Raw genomic sequence first — 17,843 nt, 5'->3', positions numbered from 1 at the left:
TATGTGATCGTCTTTTAACTCTGTTTATGATAACAGCGTGATGGGAGTTTATTTTAATGTATCCATTTTTTTAAATCTTTTTTATTAATTTTGCTTTTGTATCGTTTTAAGAAATTTTCTACTCCCAAGTCATAAAAATGTTCTAATACATTTTCCTTTGAACATTGAAGTTTTGCTTTTTATATTCCAGGCTTTATACCACCTAGAATTTACTTTTGTTTATGATATGAGGGAGGAATCTACATCTTTTATTATGGCAAAACAATTGGCCTCAGATCATTTATGGAATGAACCACCCTTCTCCTGATTACATATAAAGCAATTTTGATCATATACCAAGTTACAATACAGTTGACCCTTGAACACAGATTAAGACAGCACAGGTCACACATGATTTTTTTCAGTAAATACCTATACGGTTTCTTTTTAAATTTTTATTTATTTATTTCGAGAGAGAGAGAGAAACATCAATTTGTTGTTCCGCTTATTTATGCATTCATTTTTTTTGATTCTTGTATGTGCCCTGACCAGGGATCAAACCCGCAACCTTGGCATATCAGGACCCTATAACCAACTGAGCTACCTGTCCAGGGCCAACACCTGTGGAGTTGTTGATACATGGCTGGTCAGGAGTTGTGGTTGTGGAGGGTTGACTGTCTGCATTGATCTATGCCATTTTACATAGGGGACTTAAGCATTGTGGGTCTTGGTATCTGTGGGGGTGGGGGTGGGACCCAGACCCAATCCCCTGCAGTACCAAGGGACAAGTTAAGTTTTTGAGGAGTCAGAAATTATACGTGGATTTTTTACTGCAGAGGGGGTTGACATCTTTTACCCATTTTGTTCAACCTTCAGGTATATTGGCATTAGTCTAACGCTCTTAACTTGTCAAGGACTTTGCTCCTGCAGTATTCCTCTCTTCTGCCAAATGTTTTTCACCTCTTTCCACTAGACTGTTTAGATTGTTTTCAACAGCATTCAACATTTTGGAATATTTCCCATCTTTAAAAAAAAAAAAACTTACTTGAAACCCCTCCTGCCCTCAAGCTTCAGCACCATTTCTTTGTTCTTTGTTCTAAGGAGCCCCCACTCCTCTCCCAGTTCTCTCTTACAGCCTCCAGTCAAGATTTAACCCCTGTCACTCCTCTGAAACCCTTCTCATCCCAGTTACTTGTCCTTCAACTTATTAAGTGCAGAGGTCAGTTCTCAGTCCTTACTTTATTCACCCTCAGTAGCAGGTGGAATCAGTGATCATTCCTTCATTTTTAAATGGAGAGCTAGACCCTGATTGTAAACCGACACAAGTAGGATGCAGCCATGAACCAAAGTAACAAAGGTGTCCACCTCATCTTCTGTTTGTCATTTTAGATCCCCTCTCATTCCTCCTTGACCCTGTTCTCAGCCTGCCCCAGAAAGACTGGCCTGTGTGAACCAGCCCCAGTGCCTCCTGTACCCCCTGACTTTCAGTTGGTTCAGCCAGTGGGGGACCCTGGCGGAGATTAAAAAGGAGGAGGAGAGTGAAGGCAGGTATTTCTTTTTCTGGCTCTACCCTGAGAGGGTGCCTAGTTGGCAGTGTCCCTCAAAGTTCCTCTTAAGGTGACTTCTGTACAGTTTTTTCTTTCCACGTTGGGGAAGAGCTTCCCTCTACTCCTTAGGTCTGGGGTAGCAACAGTTCATTTGCTACTACCCATGCAGATTCTCCTATACCCAGTTTTGTAAATAATCCCTTCATAAATCTTTCTCAAACTGTCATAGTTTAAATGCATCATCTATTTTGGGTCTCTCACGAATTCACCACCCCAGGGGAACTTAATTCCTTGAAGTGAGAGACAAACAATAAACATAATTAGACTTGTTCAGGATGGGATGGCCATCGTAATTGAAAAGTAAATTAGAAAGTGATAAGTAATATGGAGAAAGATAAGGCAGGAGAAGGAGATAAGGTAGGAAGAAAGTGTTATAATTTTAAATGCTATGATCAGGGAAGAGCTCATTAAGAAAGTGGCCATGGAACAAAGACAAATGATGTCAGGGGTCCAGCAACACACATATGTAAGCGAAGAGCTTTCGAAGTAGAGCAAACTGTAGTACAGTATCCGGAGACAGGTTCACGCCTGCTACGTTTGAGGAGAGCCAGTGACAGGAGCAAAGTGATTTAGGGGGAGAGTAATAGGAGATGAAGTCATAGAAATACAGAGAGAGGTGAAGAGTAAATGCCAGGTTACACAGGCTCTTAAAAAGACTGTGGTTTTTACTTTTAATAAAATGCTGAGCCAGGCACTGGCTGGGTAGCTCAGTTAGTTAGAGTGCCGTCCCTACACACCAAGGTTGCGGATTCTATCTCCATATAGGAAGCCGCCAATGAGTGCATAAATAATCACAGTGACAAGTCAATGTCTCTCTCTGTCTCTCTCTGTTTCTGTCTCTCCCCCTCCTCCCCTCCTTTAGTTCCTCCTTTTCTCTCTCTCTAAAATCAATTTTTATATATTTTTAAATCAAAGTCCAGGGTTTATTGGCCTGTTCTTTTAACTTGTTTTAAATTTTATATTAGATGTTTTATTGTTATTCTGTTCAGTTGTTCCAGTTTTTCTGCCTTTGCTTTCCTCTGCCCAGCCCCCCTCCTTGCTCCCACAGTCATTCCCCTCCCTGTTGTCCATGTCCTGGGCCATTCAAACGTGTTCCCTGCCTAGTCCCTTCCCCTTCCTTCCCCCCTTATCCCCCTCCCGCCTCCCCTCTGGTCACTGTCCGTCTGTTCTTTGTTTCCATGCCTCTGGTTCTGTTTTGTTCTCTAGTTTATTTTGTTCATTAGGTTCCTCTTATAGGTGAGGTCATATGATATTTGCCTATCACCAACTGGCTTATTTCACTTACCATAATATTCTCCAGTTCCATCCATGCTGTCACGGAGTGTAGGAATTCTTTCTTTCTGCTGCATAGTATTCCATTGTGTAAATATACTACAGTTTTCTGATCCATTCATTTACTGACGGGAACTTAGGCTGTTTCCAGCACTTGGTTATTGTAAATAGTGCTGCTCTGAACATTGGGGTGCATAAGTTCTTTTGAATTGGTGTTTCAGGATTCTTAGGGTATATTCCCAGCAGTGGAATCACTGGGTTAAAAGGCAGTTCCATTTTTAGTTTTTTGAGAAAATTCCATACTATTGTCCACAGTGGCCGCAGCAGTCTGCATTCCCACCAGAAATATACTAGGATTCCCTTTTCTCTACAACCTCGCCAGCACTTGTTCATTGATTTATTGGTAGCCATTCTGACTGGTGTGAGGTGGTATCTCATTGTGGTTTTAATTTGCATCTCTGATGGCTAGTGAGGTTGAGCATCTTTTCATATGTCTCTGAGCCATCTGTATGTCCTCCTTGGAGAAATGTCTATTCAGGTCCTTTGCCCATTTTTTAATTGGATTCTTTGACTTCCTGATGTTGAATCATATGAGTTCTTTATATATTTTGGAGATCAAACCCTTATCCGAGGTATCATTGGCAAATATGTTCTCCCATACGGTCAGTTCCCTTTTCATTTTGATGATGTTTTCTTTACCTGTGCAGAGCTTTTTAATTTGATGTGATCCCATTTATTTTTTTGTTTGTTTATTTCCCTTACCCTAGGAGATGTATTGGTAAAAATATTGCTATGTGGGATATCTGAATTTTTCCTGCCTATATTGTCCTCTAGGGTTTTTATGGTGTCATGACTTATAATTGTCTTTTATCCAGTTTGAGTTTATTCTGACGTATGGTGTAGGTTGCTGGCCTAGTTTCATTGTTTTGCATGTACCAGTCCAGTTTTCCCAATACCATTTATTGAAGAGGCTATTTTTATTGCACTGTATGCTCCTGCCCCCTGTGTCAAATATTAATTGACTAGAGAGACATGGGTTTATTTCTGGGCTCTCTATTCTGTTCCATTGATCTATGTGTCTGTTCTTATGCCAGTACCAGACTGTTTTGATTATAGTGACCTTGTAATATAATTTAACATCAGGTATTGTGATCCCTCCTACTTTGTTCTTCTTTCTCAAGATTACTGATTTGGGGAAGAAGAGTGATATAATCTGATTTTAAGTTTTTAAAGAGACCACTCAGGCAATTGTACTGAGAATGGACTCTGGGAACAAGGGTGAAAGCAGAGATACCAATTAGAAGTCTTGCGTTATTCTAGGTAAGAGATGATGGTGGCTTAGACAGTGGTGGGAAGTGGCAAGATTCTGGATTTACTGAGTGGGGTAAATGTGAGGTAAGACAAAAACAATGGAGTCAGGGATGATTATTCCCAAGGGTTTTGACCTGAGCAAATGGAAGGATATTGTTGCCATTAATTGTGATTGTCAAAACAGACTAGGTTCATGAAGAAGAACAGGAAGTTAGTTTTGGGCATGTGTTGATTGAAAGACCTGTTAGATATCCAGTGTGGATGTTAATAAGACATTGGGTATAACATCTGTAGTTCAGAAAGTAGTCTGAGCTGGAGACATAAATTTGGGAGCCATTGATACATATAAAGTACATAAAATCATGACATTGGATGAAATCAGCAAGAAACTGATTATATAGCAAGAAGAAAAATGATCGAGTCCTGGGACACACCAGTGTTAAGAAATTAAGTACCTAAGGAACAACAAGAACAAGAGACAGAAGTTTCTGGTAAGGTAGGATGAAAATGAGGAAAATGTAGAGCAGATGTTGGCAAGCAATGCCTCACCAGGGTCAAATCTGACCAATTACCTTTTTCTGTAAATAAATTTTTATTGGAACACAACCACACTTAATTCATTTACATACTGCCTATGATTGCTTTCATACTACAATGGCATAGTTGAGTAATGACAGCAGAAACTAATCCACAAAGCCTAAAATTGCTATCTGGCTTCCTTACAGAAAAAGTTTACTGACCCCTGGTATGTACAGTCCTAGAAGCCAAGTCAAGAAAGTGTTTCATTGAAGAGGAAGTAATTGTATTACAGTTGCAGTAGAAGTTCCAGTATTGCCATTGCAGTTAAAATTCCAGTAGGCTTAGCAAAATGGAGGTAACTTTGGTGATTCTGTCAGGAGTTTCAGTGAAATAATTGGATCAACATATGCTCTTGTCGGTTCTCCCGAAATGATCTCTAAATTCATTGTAATTACAGTTAATACTGTTGTAGGATTTTTTGAAGAACTAGTAAAACTTACTCAAAAATATGTGAGGAATAATAAAGGTCTATAAATAGCTATATCAACTATGACAAAAGAATAAAATTGATTGTCCAATACAAAAAAATAAAATGGAACTCTGATTCATACCTTACACCATATATACAGATTAACTCAATGTTGATCATAGACCTCCAAGTAAAACTTAAAACTATAAAGCATCTTGAAGTAACAGGAGAAAATCTTTGTGACTTTAGGTTAGGCAAAGATTTCTTAGATATGGCACCAAAAACCCAATACATAAAAGAAAAAAAATAAACTAGACTTTATAAAAATTAAAAACCTTTGCTTTGCAAAAGGTAACTGCTAATGAAAAGACAAGGTATAGACTGGGAGAAAATATTTACAAATCATAAACTGATAAAGAACTTTAGAATATATAAAGAACTTTTAATAATAATAAAATAATCAAATTTTTTAAATAGATAAATATTTGAACACTTTATCAAAAAAGATATACAAATGGAAAATAAGAAGTCAACATAATGATGTTGACTAGTGACTAATGAATCACTAGAAAATTAAAAGGTATGAAATGCTACTACATGCCTAAAATTAGAGTGACTGACCATACAAAGTGTTGGCAAGCGTGAAGAAATGGCAGAACAACTTTGGAAAACTGTTCAGCAGTTTCTTTAAAAGTTAAACATATACTTCCCATGTACCAGACTTGCCACTCCTAGGTATTTACCTAAGAGAAAGTAAGGCATTTATCCATACAAAGACTTATTTACATTACACAGCAAAGGAAACTATCAACAAAATGAAAAGGCAACTTACAGAATGGGAGGAAATATTTGCAAATCACCTATCTGATAAGGTGTTAATAACCAAAATATTTAAGGAAGTCACGCAACTCAATGATTAAAAACAATAATAATAAACAATATACTTTAAAAGTGGGCTGAGAATCGGAATACACTTTTCCAAAGAGGACATACAGGTGGCCAAAAGACATGAAAAGGTGCTGAGCATCAGTAATAACCAGGGAAATGCAAATCAAAACCACAAAGAGAGATCATTTCACTCCTGTTAGAATGTCTGTTATCAAAAAAGATAAGAAATTAGTGTTAGCGAGGATGTGGAGAAATGGGAATCCTGTGTACTGTTGGTGGGAATGTAAATTGGTTCAGCCACTATGGAAGACAGTGTGAAGGCCCCTTTAAAAATGAAAAATAGGGTTACCATATTACCCAGCTATTCTACTTCTGGATATTTATCAAAAGGCAATGAAAACACTAATTGGAAAAGTCATATGCACCCCCATGTTCACTGCAGCATTTACAATAGCCAAGATATGGAAGCAACCCAAGTGTCCATCAGTGGATGAGTGGATAAAGAAAATGTGATACACACACAGAAATGTACATACAGTGGAATGTTATTTGGCCATAAAAAAGGAGGAAATCTTGCCATTTGGGACAACGTGTGGACCTCGAGGGCATTATGCTAAATGAAATAAGTAAGAGTGAAAGACAAATATTGAATGAGCTCATGTGGAATCTAGAAAGGAAACAAAACAAACAAGAAAAGAACAGATATCAGTTCTACTTTCTGCTACACCCAAGTCCAGGGACTCACACCTGTTGATATGTGAGAACTATCTAAATCCCTCGCTATATAAATGGTCTATTTTCAGGTTCCTCGGAACCTCCAGGACTGTCTCGGTGTCAGCCAATAGCTCCACTCTGCTTTGGCTTTCACATCTCTTCATTCTTGTGTATGGGATTTTGCCTTCCTTTCTTGTGAGCTCAGCCTTGTAGGACCAGGCAGAATGCAAAGCAGTGCTGAAAGACAGAGGGGGCGTGCTGAAAGGACCCAGGAGCCGGCCAAGGGACCCTCACGGATCAAATCTGGGGCAACGTACGCATCAACAATAGTAACTATAATGAACTAACACATTAAAAAATAAAATAACCTGTAAGTTCATGAAGATAAAGAAAGGGAAAAAAGTTGTTGCTGCTTTTTTTCTTTTACAGACTTTCAACTTTTCCTTAGTTTTGAAATTTTTCAGAATCAAAGTTGGAGGAAATTAAAATGGAATCTTACTCAGCATTTTGTTGGGGAAATGGTTCTACATTAGCTTAGTCCATGTGTTGCCAGACTCCAAATTCCAGAAACTGATACTCCTAAGGGAAAAAAAGAATACACAAGATTTTAAAGTCTTTTTGGCAATTCATTGTTAATATCTGAAGGCTTCTAAGTATAAGGAATCTTAATAAAATGTGATTCAGGCCTTCAGTTTAGTTTTTCTTTTTTTTTTTCCTGTTCTCTTTTTCCTAATGTCAGCTGAATGCAATCTCTCCATTTACTCATCTGACCTTAACTGAATTGTTCAGGGTCCATCACAAAGAAGTGCTCAAGATTCAAAGACAAGACAGTCTAGCAGGGAAGACCAGCTAGAAAGTAGACAATTTTGATGTAATTAGTGCTATTTTAGGGATTAAATAGTTTTAAGAATATGAGAGTAATTTATTAGAGAGTGGTTTATAAACTATAATAGAAAGATGATGTGTTTTTTTTTTAATCTCTTAGAGAAGTAAACAGATATGAAATAACTCACACCTAGCACCATTTTAAAAATATAAATAGGAAAGAAAAAATAAGACTTTGTGACTCAGGAGAACTGGGGGATGGAGCTTTCTGCTACAAACTGTTCTATGTAGCTTTTCTTCCTCTTTTTCTCTGGCCACAAAGTGAAAGAGCTACTGCCTTAGGTAAGATTTGCAGAAAAGCAGACTTGGAGATAGAGATTTGCATGCAGGAGGTTAAGTTAGGGAGTGAGCTCCAGAACAAGCCCTGTGAGGGAGGGAGCGCCACAGCAAAGGGAGTGTTTGAGCTGTGATACAGCCACAAAGGAGGCCTTGGAGCTAAATGACCTTCAGGGTTGTGCAGAGCTGAGGCGAGGGGGCTGGCTTTTGTTCCACGGAGGGCAGGCTGAACCCACGGAAGAGGCTTGATAACCTCAGTGAGGCAGTTCCCTTCAGGGGACAATTCCAGAAAGAGCAGTAACCATGGCCCTCCAGCAGCCAGCACCCCCAGGAGCTAGGGCACCTGGGCAATACACAAATCCACTTCTCAAGTACGCTTTTCCTGGTCAGCTCAGACTGCTTCAGCAGAAGTACAGCCGAAGTTGGGTGTTCCTCTTCTGGAAAGTTCCCCAGGGCTAGTTTGTTACGCATTCAGACCAAACAAAGAGGGCAAGCCCATTAAAAAAGAGCTCATTATAAGCTGAGATTTGAAGTGAGTTAACGAATGGAGTCATTCACTCATTTAATAAATGTCTATTTAGCATCAACTGGTGAAAAGTCCCCCAAAGATGGAGACCGGATCCTAACCAGAGCTCTGTCACTGAAAACGGGGTCTTTGAGCAAATCATGTGTCATCCCCAGACTTCTGTTTCTTTTCCTGTAAAATGAGAAGTGTGAACTAGATAATGTATTAGTTAGAAATGGTTTACTAATATATACTAGAAATCCCCTTTGGCTGGCTTGAGAGAAAGGGAATTGGTTTACAGAGTAAGTTTGTGTCTCCCAGACTCGGACTGGTGGGAAGGGAGCTGCAGGGCCAGACTGGAGGGCCAGACGCAGCCCACGGTGCCCTCGCCCCCGCCGCCCCCCCCTCCCCCGCCCCCGCCCTGCACCGGCTTCGTCCCTCACTATTGCTGCAGTCCCGTTCGCTCTGTTATTCAGTTCACAGGGGGAAATAACTACAAATAGCAGCTCCTGCGTTTTCATCTCTATCCAAGAGAGCAGCCACTCCAGGCTAAAATCCTTTGGTCCAAATTCCAGATAGTCTGAGAACAGTTTGTTGGCCTTGTTCGCATGAAGGGAACAACCTTTGATTCAAACAGCCATGTGTACGTGAGGAACTCAGAAAAGATTGAGGAGAATGCTCAGAAGTAGCCAACATGTACACTGCTGTTATCTCTAAAATCCTATGGTTTGATTAAGCAACTACCTAAGTAAAATTTGATTCACTTCTCATGATCCTTACGTGATGCTTTAACCCATTATTTAAAAATTATGGTGGTTAGCACTGGCTGGTGTGGCTCAGTGGATTGAGTGCTGGCCTGCAAACCAAAGGGTCGCTGGTTCGATTCCCAGCCAAGGCACATGCCTGGGTTGTGGGCCAGGTCCCAGTGCAGGGTGCTTGAGAGGCAACCACATATTGATGTTTCTCTCCTTCTTTTCCCTCTCTTCTCTCTCTCTAAAAATAAATAAATGAAATATTTTAAAATTAAAAAAATTATGATGGTTAATTAAAATACATAAATTACAAATGGAAATTTGACTATTACATGAGGGAAGCTGAAGCCTAAAGCCCTCAGCAAAATGCATTGAGAACTCCACTTTTCTATTTAGACCCATAACAAAACTGACAGTGTTTACCTGGTAACAACATATCAAGGAGTGCACAAAGAATGTTTTCAGAAGGGGAGAATGTTGAGTGTTTAACTGCTTGGACTACAAGTGGTTTTTCCTTGCGATTGGTGTGTGGCTTAGACCAGTCTCTGATGTTCACTTACAGTGAAGGTCATAGCCTATAACCAGAAGTATAGCTGTCCTAAGAGCTTGAAAAGTGATTGACAGAAACAGGCCATTGGCAGAGGGTGAGGATAGTCTTTTTTAATTTAAGTGGAGGACACAGTTCATCTGCACTAGAGCGGGGGACACAGTGGTGTTTCCAGGCCTATGTGCAAGTTTTTCTGATCTCCAGGTCCCCCCAGGCATGTCAAACTGCCCATGCAAGGACCTGACTGGGGCAGTGGTTCCAATCAGGTCCTTCAAGAAGTCCATTCCCTCTCATCTCAGGGAGCTTCATAATTGGTCCTTCCACATCTTTCCGGAGACTCTTACTACATGACTGTGCAGGGGTAATTCACTGGAGCAGTTCTTGATGATTCAGTCAGTCTTGATGTAGATGCTCGGGAAAGAGCTGAGGTAGCTTAGACTGGGCGAATCTGTATCAAGTCCTGTGAATGATCCCCACGCAGGATCAGGCCCCGGTCTGCCTGCAGCCTATTCCTACATCAGTCTTTCACTGATGCAAGAAAATAGAGAAACATGTAATTATTTGGTAACCTGGAGACAATTCTAGAGCATGAGTTAACAAACTATGGCCATCAGGCCTAATCCAGCCTTCCACCTGTTTGTAGAAGTAAAGTTTGGTTGGACTACAATGATGGCCATTCATTTAGGTGTCATCTATGGCTACTTCCTTGATACAGCAGCATATTGTAGTTGTGATAGGGACTATGTGAGCCTAAACTATTTACTGTCTCATGTTTTACATTAAAAGTTTACCAACCTCTAGTCTAAACACAAATTAATCTTCTTACACTATCTGACAATCTACAGCATTCCAAATTTGCCACATAATTATATACAATTCTACTTTTAAAGGCTTATGTTTTCTGAATGTGCCTTCTCATATAAGCATGTCTTTAGAAAAGATGTTCTTTTCACGAAATGGAGTGGGCAAATAGGATAGCAATATGAAAAAACATCTTGGCCCATATCTCACACCATACTAAAAAATTTATTTCAAATGTCATGTAGATCTAAACATAAAAGAGAAAACAACAAAGCTCTTAAACGCAAACATAAAAGAATACCTTTATGACTTTGGGGCAGGCAAATATTTCTTAACTAGGACACAAAAAAGCATTAACCATAGAAGAACATTAATGATTAGTTGGGCTGCATTAAACTAAAGAATACGTTGCCAAAAACAGATTAAGAAAATGATCAGAAACTACAAAGTGGAAGAAGACATCTGATATATATCACGGATATGTAAAGAATTCCTCCAAATCAATACACGAAAGTCTTACCTTAGAAAAATGGACAGAGGACTTGAATAAACATCTCCAAAAGGGGATATCTGATTAGCCAATAAGCTTTGAAAAAGATGTTCAACTGTATTATTCACCATGGAAAGTGCGAGACAATATGACTACATGGCCACTAGAATGACTAAAATGTAAATGACAGGTAATTCCAGGAGCTGACAAGGGTGTGAAGCATCAAGAATGCAGAGTGGTACAACTCTGGAAACCCTTTCACCAGTATCTACTCAAGGCAGACACATGCTTATCCTATGCACCAGCATTTGTATTCTAGGGGGTATGGAACTATGTTTTCCAAAGGACGTGTACAAAAATGGTGGCAGCATTTCCATTTCTATTTGCCCAAACTGGAAACAAACTACAAGGGTATTAGTAATGTTCTATATTTTGATCCAGGTGGGTGTTGTACCGTGTTCACTTTGTGAAAATTTATTGAGCTTACATACTCGCAATTTGTGTTCCTTTATGTGTGTATGTATATTACACTACAATAAAAATTTTTGTTTAAGAAGGGTGCAATTTATATTTTGAGCTCCTGTGATCTTGGCATAGTGACTTGAACACAACATTACATCAGTAAGGGGTAAGCCCACAATCCTGTTATATTTTAAGATTTAAAAATCATCAATTACCATTTAATTAACTTAATTAAGTTTGGTACTAGGAAGCTACTTGATAGCAGTCTATATTTAAATGCACATTTGATGCTTATTCTGAGTGTACCTTAGCACCCTTTTCAGAAGAATACAATTCTGACCCTTTACACTAAAAATAAAGTCTGGCCATTTTTTCCAGGAACTGTAGTGCTTTATTATTTCCCTCCACAATAGTGAACAAATATGACTGGAAATACAATTCAGTGGATGGGTTATTAACTATTGTACTTAGGCCTGAGGCTGCTATAACATCATTTGCAAAAATGGTTTGTGGCTTTGATACACACACAATGCAGGAAAAGGAAAGTTGTGGGTTGCCACAGCAACTGTAATATAAGTATCTATTGGAATAAGGGTTTGACTATTTCTGCTTATGATCACTCTAATTCCTCTATATTTTATATCAATACGGTTGAGTAATGGTTGATACAGGAATTACTTAGAAGTATTGAATTTCTACAAATGTAAGCTGTCAGCACTTTATGCTCTGATCATACACTTACATTTAATTATATCATTTGTTTTCGGAGCAATCCTGTTTTTCTCAGAAAATATATTTCCAAGCAAGCAGCACGTAACACTTATTTCCATCTACAACAGCACATTTAGCTAATGTGACACTATGGCACCTTGATAAGATATCCTGCTACAGATGTCGAAAATGAGGTAGAATGACCAAAGACAATTATTTTAGATCACAAAGCAAATCAGGGCAGAACAACTGGAATTTTACCAAGACGAGTTGTTGCCGGGGTGGAATTTCCAGGGAATGTTGGCACCGGCCTGCTCGCCAGGGCCGGTTCTGCGCTGCCTGCGCCTGTGTGCAGTGACTCTAGTCCCCAGTCACACACACGTGTTCGTGTGTCTCCAAGGCCAGAGTGATTTCGCGGGCACCTCGCCTGAGACTAAATGTTCTGCTTGTCCATTCTCTCACTCAGAGTGTTCATTAGGGTTCTCCAGAAAAACAACAAATAGATATGAATATTTATACTGATTATAGGAATTGGTTCATGCTGTTTACGAGGCCAGGAAATTCCACAATGTGCCCACTCCAAGTTGGAGAGCAAGGGGAGCCGGGGGTGTAATTCAGCCCCAGTTTTGAAAGCCTTGGGGTGGGGGGGTGAGGGAGGTGACGAGTGGCAGAGCGTGATGATGTCAGTCCTGGTCTGAGTCTGAAAGGCCAAGGACCAAAAGCACTAACGTCTGAGGGCAAAAGATGGATATGTCAGCTCAAACAGAAAGAAAGCTCGCATTTCTTCTACCTTTTTGTTGTTGTCAGGCCCTCAATGGATTAGATGCTACGTAAGTGGTAAGAGAGATGAACATGAGTCATTCTTCTATGATAATAACCCAGTTGGGGGTAGTTTTTGTTTTATCTAGACAACTGCGTTTTAAAATATGGTTTACAATAGACGTAATAGATCACATAAACAAAGAAAAAGACAAAAACCACATGATCATCTCGAGAGATGCAGAAAAAGCATTTGATAAGGTACAGCACCCATTTATGATCAAAACACTCAGCAAAATGAGAATTAAGGGGGCATTCCTCAACGTAATAAAGGCCATATATGAAAAACCTACAGCCAACATCATACTCAACGGGCAAAAGCTAAAAGCTTTCCCACTAAGATGAGGAACACAGCAAGGATGTCCGCTTTTACCACTTATATTCAACATAGTATTGGAAGTCCTAGCCACAGTGGTCGGACAAGAAAAAGAAATAAAAGGCATCCAAATTGGAAAGGAGAAAGTAAAACTATCATTGTTTGCAGATGACATGATAGTATATATAGAAAACCCTGTAGACTCCACCAAAAAACTACTCAACCTAATAAGTGAATTTGGCAAACCAGTGGGATACAAAGTCAATATTCAGAAATCAAAGGCATTTTTGTACACCAGCAATGAAATAGAAGAAGAAATCAGAAAAAAAATACTGTTCAATATAGCAACAAGAAAAATAAAGTACCTAGGAATAAATTTAACCAAGGAGGTAAAAGACCTGTACACAGAAAACTATACAACATTGAAGAAGAAATTAAGGAAGACACAAGTAAATGGAAGCATGTACCGTGTTCATGGATTGGAAGAATTAATATCATCAAAATACCCATACTACCCAAAGCAATTTATAGATTTAACACAATCCCTATTAAAATACCAATGACGTATTTCACAGAAATAGAACAGACATTTCAAAAATTTATGTGGAACCATAAACAACTCCAAATAGCTGCAGTCATTTTGGGAAAGAAAAACAAAGTAGGAGGGATCACAATACCAGGTATCATACTATATTACAAAGCCTCTATAATCAAAACAATCTGGTACTGGCACAAGAACAGACCCATAGACCAGTGGAGCAGAATAGAAAGCCCAGAAATAAGCCCAGGTCTATATGGGCAACTAATATTTGACAAAGGGGGCAGAAGCATAAAGTGGAATAAAAATAGCCTCTTCAACAAATGGTGTTGGGAGAGCTGAACAGCTACATGCAAAAAATTGAAATTGGATCATCAGCTGACACCATACACAAAAAGAAACTCAAGATGGATAAAAGACTTAAATATAAGTCACAACACCATAAAAGTCCTAGAGGAGAACATTGGCAGGAAACTCTCAGATATCCCACGCAGCAATATTTTCACCAATATGTCTTCTAAAGCAAGGGACATAAAGGAAAGAATAAACAAGTAGAACCTCATCAAAATAAGAAGTTTATGCACGGCTAAAGAAAACATCAGCAAAATGAAAAGGGAGCCAACCGTATGGAAAAATATATTTGCTAATGATACATCAGATGGAGGTTTGATCTCCAAAATATATAAAGAACTCACACGATTCCACTCCAAGAAGACAAACGATCCAATCAAAAAATGGGCAAAGGACTTGGGCTGATGCTTTTCCAAGGAAGAGATACAGAGGGTCCAGAGACATTTGAAAGAATGCTCAGCATCACTAGCCATCAGAGAAGTGCAAATTAAAACCACAATGAAATACCACCTCACACCGATCAGAATGGCCATCATAAACAGATCAACAAACAACAGATGCTGGCAAGGCTGTGGAGAAAAGGAACACTAGTACACTGTTGGTGGGAATGCAGACTGGTGCAGCTATTGTGGAAAACAGTGTGGAATTTCCTCAAAAAGCTGAAAATGGAACTGCCTTTTGATCCAGTGATTCCCCTGCTGGGACTATACCCTAAGAATCCCAAAATGTCAATTCAAAAGAACCTATGCACCCCATTGTTCATAGCAGCACAATTTACAATAGCCAAGTGTTGGAAGCAACCTAAATGCCCATCAGTAGATGATTGGATCAAAAAATTATGGTACATTTATATAATGGAATACTACGCAGCAGAAAGAAAAAAAGAACTACTGAACTTCGCGACAGCATGGATGGAACTCGAGAGCATCATGCTAAGCGAAATAAGCCAGGGGGCGAAAGACAAATACCATATGATCTCACCTATAAGCGGAACCTAACCAACGATACAAAGATGCAAGGAAAATAAGACCAGCAACACTGAAAGAAAAAAGAAACCAACAGACTCAAGAGGGAAGGAGGGAGGGGTGGGCACGGAAAAGGAAAGGAAGGGTCAAGTCAAGAAACATATTGCAAGGACTCATGGACAAAGCCAAAGTGGGGAAGGATTGAGAGAGGGATATGAAGGGGGGCAGGGGAAAGTGGTGGGGGGAAGGCGGAGACAAATGTATTTGAACAAAAAAAATTTTTAAAAAGGAAAAAAAATAAAATTTGATTTATAACATTGATCACAAGAGAGCAGACTGTCAGATCAATGGAAAGGCAGCTTTCCAGTTCGGCGTCTCTGCCTCCCCCACCCCCATACCCTGCCCCAGGACTCAACCTGCAGTCACCTGCCCAATCTCAAGAGGGGGGGCCCATGCAGCAGGTGTATTTAGGGAAGGCAAAGAAAGGAGTGATCTTTCTGATGGTCGCTGACATTCAATTCTGGCTTGAAGATGCTCCAGGTTAAATGGGCATAGAGGAAAGAAAGAGTCATGCTTTACAAGTGAGTGCCATTTAGAAGGAGAAAAGAAGAAGAAAGAATTTCCTATTTTAAGTAAAGGGATAGGGTGACAATGAGTCAATTAAATCACCTAAGAAGCAGTGCTAGGAAGGTGAGAAAATAATCTGCTATTTTAAGAAAATGGGTGGGGTGACAATGATTTAATTCCGTTAGCTGAGAAACCAGTCAGTGCTTACCGTACCTTTCGGGGGGAGGCCTGAAGACTTGAATCTAGGACAAATCTGGAAGCTTGGCAGCAAGCAGATAGGAAACAAAAACTGGGTAAGTGGCAGGACGAAGGGAGGGAAGGATGCTGGCCCTGTAGCTCTCTTCTGGGGGCATCTCTGGAAGTGGCATTGAGAAGGTAAGGGCGCCTCGTCCGTGCCAGTGCACAAAGCACACGTCACTGTGTTCAAGAAGCCTGCTCAGATAGGACAGCTGCCGAGAAGCGGAGAGTGTGTCACCTGAGGCCACACAGGATTGCAGGGTGCTCCTCTGCAGCAGACACGCACTAGACATGTAAAGACGCGGCAGTGGTGTGTGCGAGTCTGCGCCGCCATTCATTTTGTTTGTTTTAAATTTCACGTATCAATAACTGGTTTCTCGGATTCAGTGTCATTATCAAATCATGCAAATAATAACTAACGTATAAAGAACTTATGATGTGCCAGGCACTATTGTTAAGTGGTTAAAATGTAGCAATTTCAAGTCCGGACAATTATTCTTCCTTTACAGATGAGGAAACCGAAGCACAGAGTGGTTAGATAGCCTGACCCTGCACACAAAGCTGGTAGGTAAAGGCTGGGTGACAACCCAGCCGTCTAGAGGCAAAAGCCTATGTTCTCACCTCTGGAATCCTCTCTCAGGACTCAGGGACTTTTGGATTGCTAAGGACCGAGCGCCTCCCTGATTTTGTTTGTGTGTGTTTATGAAAAGTCTGTTTTATTTTTGCACTGTAAGGTTCTATCCCAGTTCTGAAATGTAAGTGGGAATTTCTTGGCTACATAGAGATATTAAGTAGAAAAACGTAACTACTCTTTCTTATGAATTTAAACAGTTTCCAGGAGAACCCATCGTGTGAGCATTATGTAATGATGAGTCAGAGCTGTTTGAAAGGTTTGGCGAGTGACATACTATTAATACTGCTGACTGTCTTATCCCTAAAAGTATAGCTTTACACAATGTTTATTGTAAATACTCTTCAGATAGAGATTAGTTACTTAAGTGATTTCTGACTTTATATATACATTAAAATCCATGGTAATTTACCATGTTCTTTTCCATACTAATAACTAACAATAAATATTGAATTTACACAATTCACCTATGGAAAACCACGGATGGGAACTAGGAAAAAAAGGGCTGAAATAGAGGGAGAAAACGCAAAGGAAGAATTCATTTTTGCAAGTAACTAGAAACATTTTCCGCTCTGCTTCAGAAACTGTTTGTAGAAGTCAGAGGGTTCTGTGTTAGGCATGAAGCTTCTCTATTCTGTAACAGAAGCGGTCCATGCGAGCTTCATCCTCTGGAGAGAGAGTGGCTATTCTAGGGTTGCTTGTCGTTGTTTGTGGGGGGTTTTCTCACTTATTTTGTGTTCGGCATATCTGATGCTGTGCTGTGCTTTGCACAGTGGAAGATGTAAACACGTATCAGTTTGGCTGGGTGCGATGGTTAATTTTTATGTGTCACCTTGACTGGGCCTAAGGATGCCCAGATAGCTGGTTAAACATTGTTTCTGGGTGTGACCGTGAGGGCAGCACCAGGGGAGATTAGCGTTCGAATCAGTAGACAGTAGCTGCTCCAATGGTTCCTGCTCTCCAGCCCACGGTATCAATTTTTCACTTTCCGCAGGCTATTATTTCTACTGTCTTTAATAAAATGAACAAAAACTCTTTTTGACCTGCATTCCCCTCCATGTACTGCACAATTTCTTTACAGTCAAACTCCTTAATAGCCACCTGTAAATACTGTCTCCACTTTCTCCCTCCCCACTCTCTCCTGAGCCCACTCCAGTAAGGCTGTTGCCCACACCACTCCAAAAAATTGTGCTTGTCAAGGCCATCGAGTGACCTCATATTGATCGTTCCG

This window comes from Pteronotus mesoamericanus, unplaced genomic scaffold, assembly GCF_021234165.1.
Source record: "Pteronotus mesoamericanus isolate MK-2021 breed Mesoamerican mustached bat unplaced genomic scaffold, CSHL_Meso_final contig_2, whole genome shotgun sequence".
Lineage (NCBI taxonomy): Eukaryota > Metazoa > Chordata > Mammalia > Chiroptera > Mormoopidae > Pteronotus > Pteronotus mesoamericanus.
The sequence above is the reverse complement of the archived record's forward strand: the minus strand, read 5'-3'. Positions refer to the sequence as shown.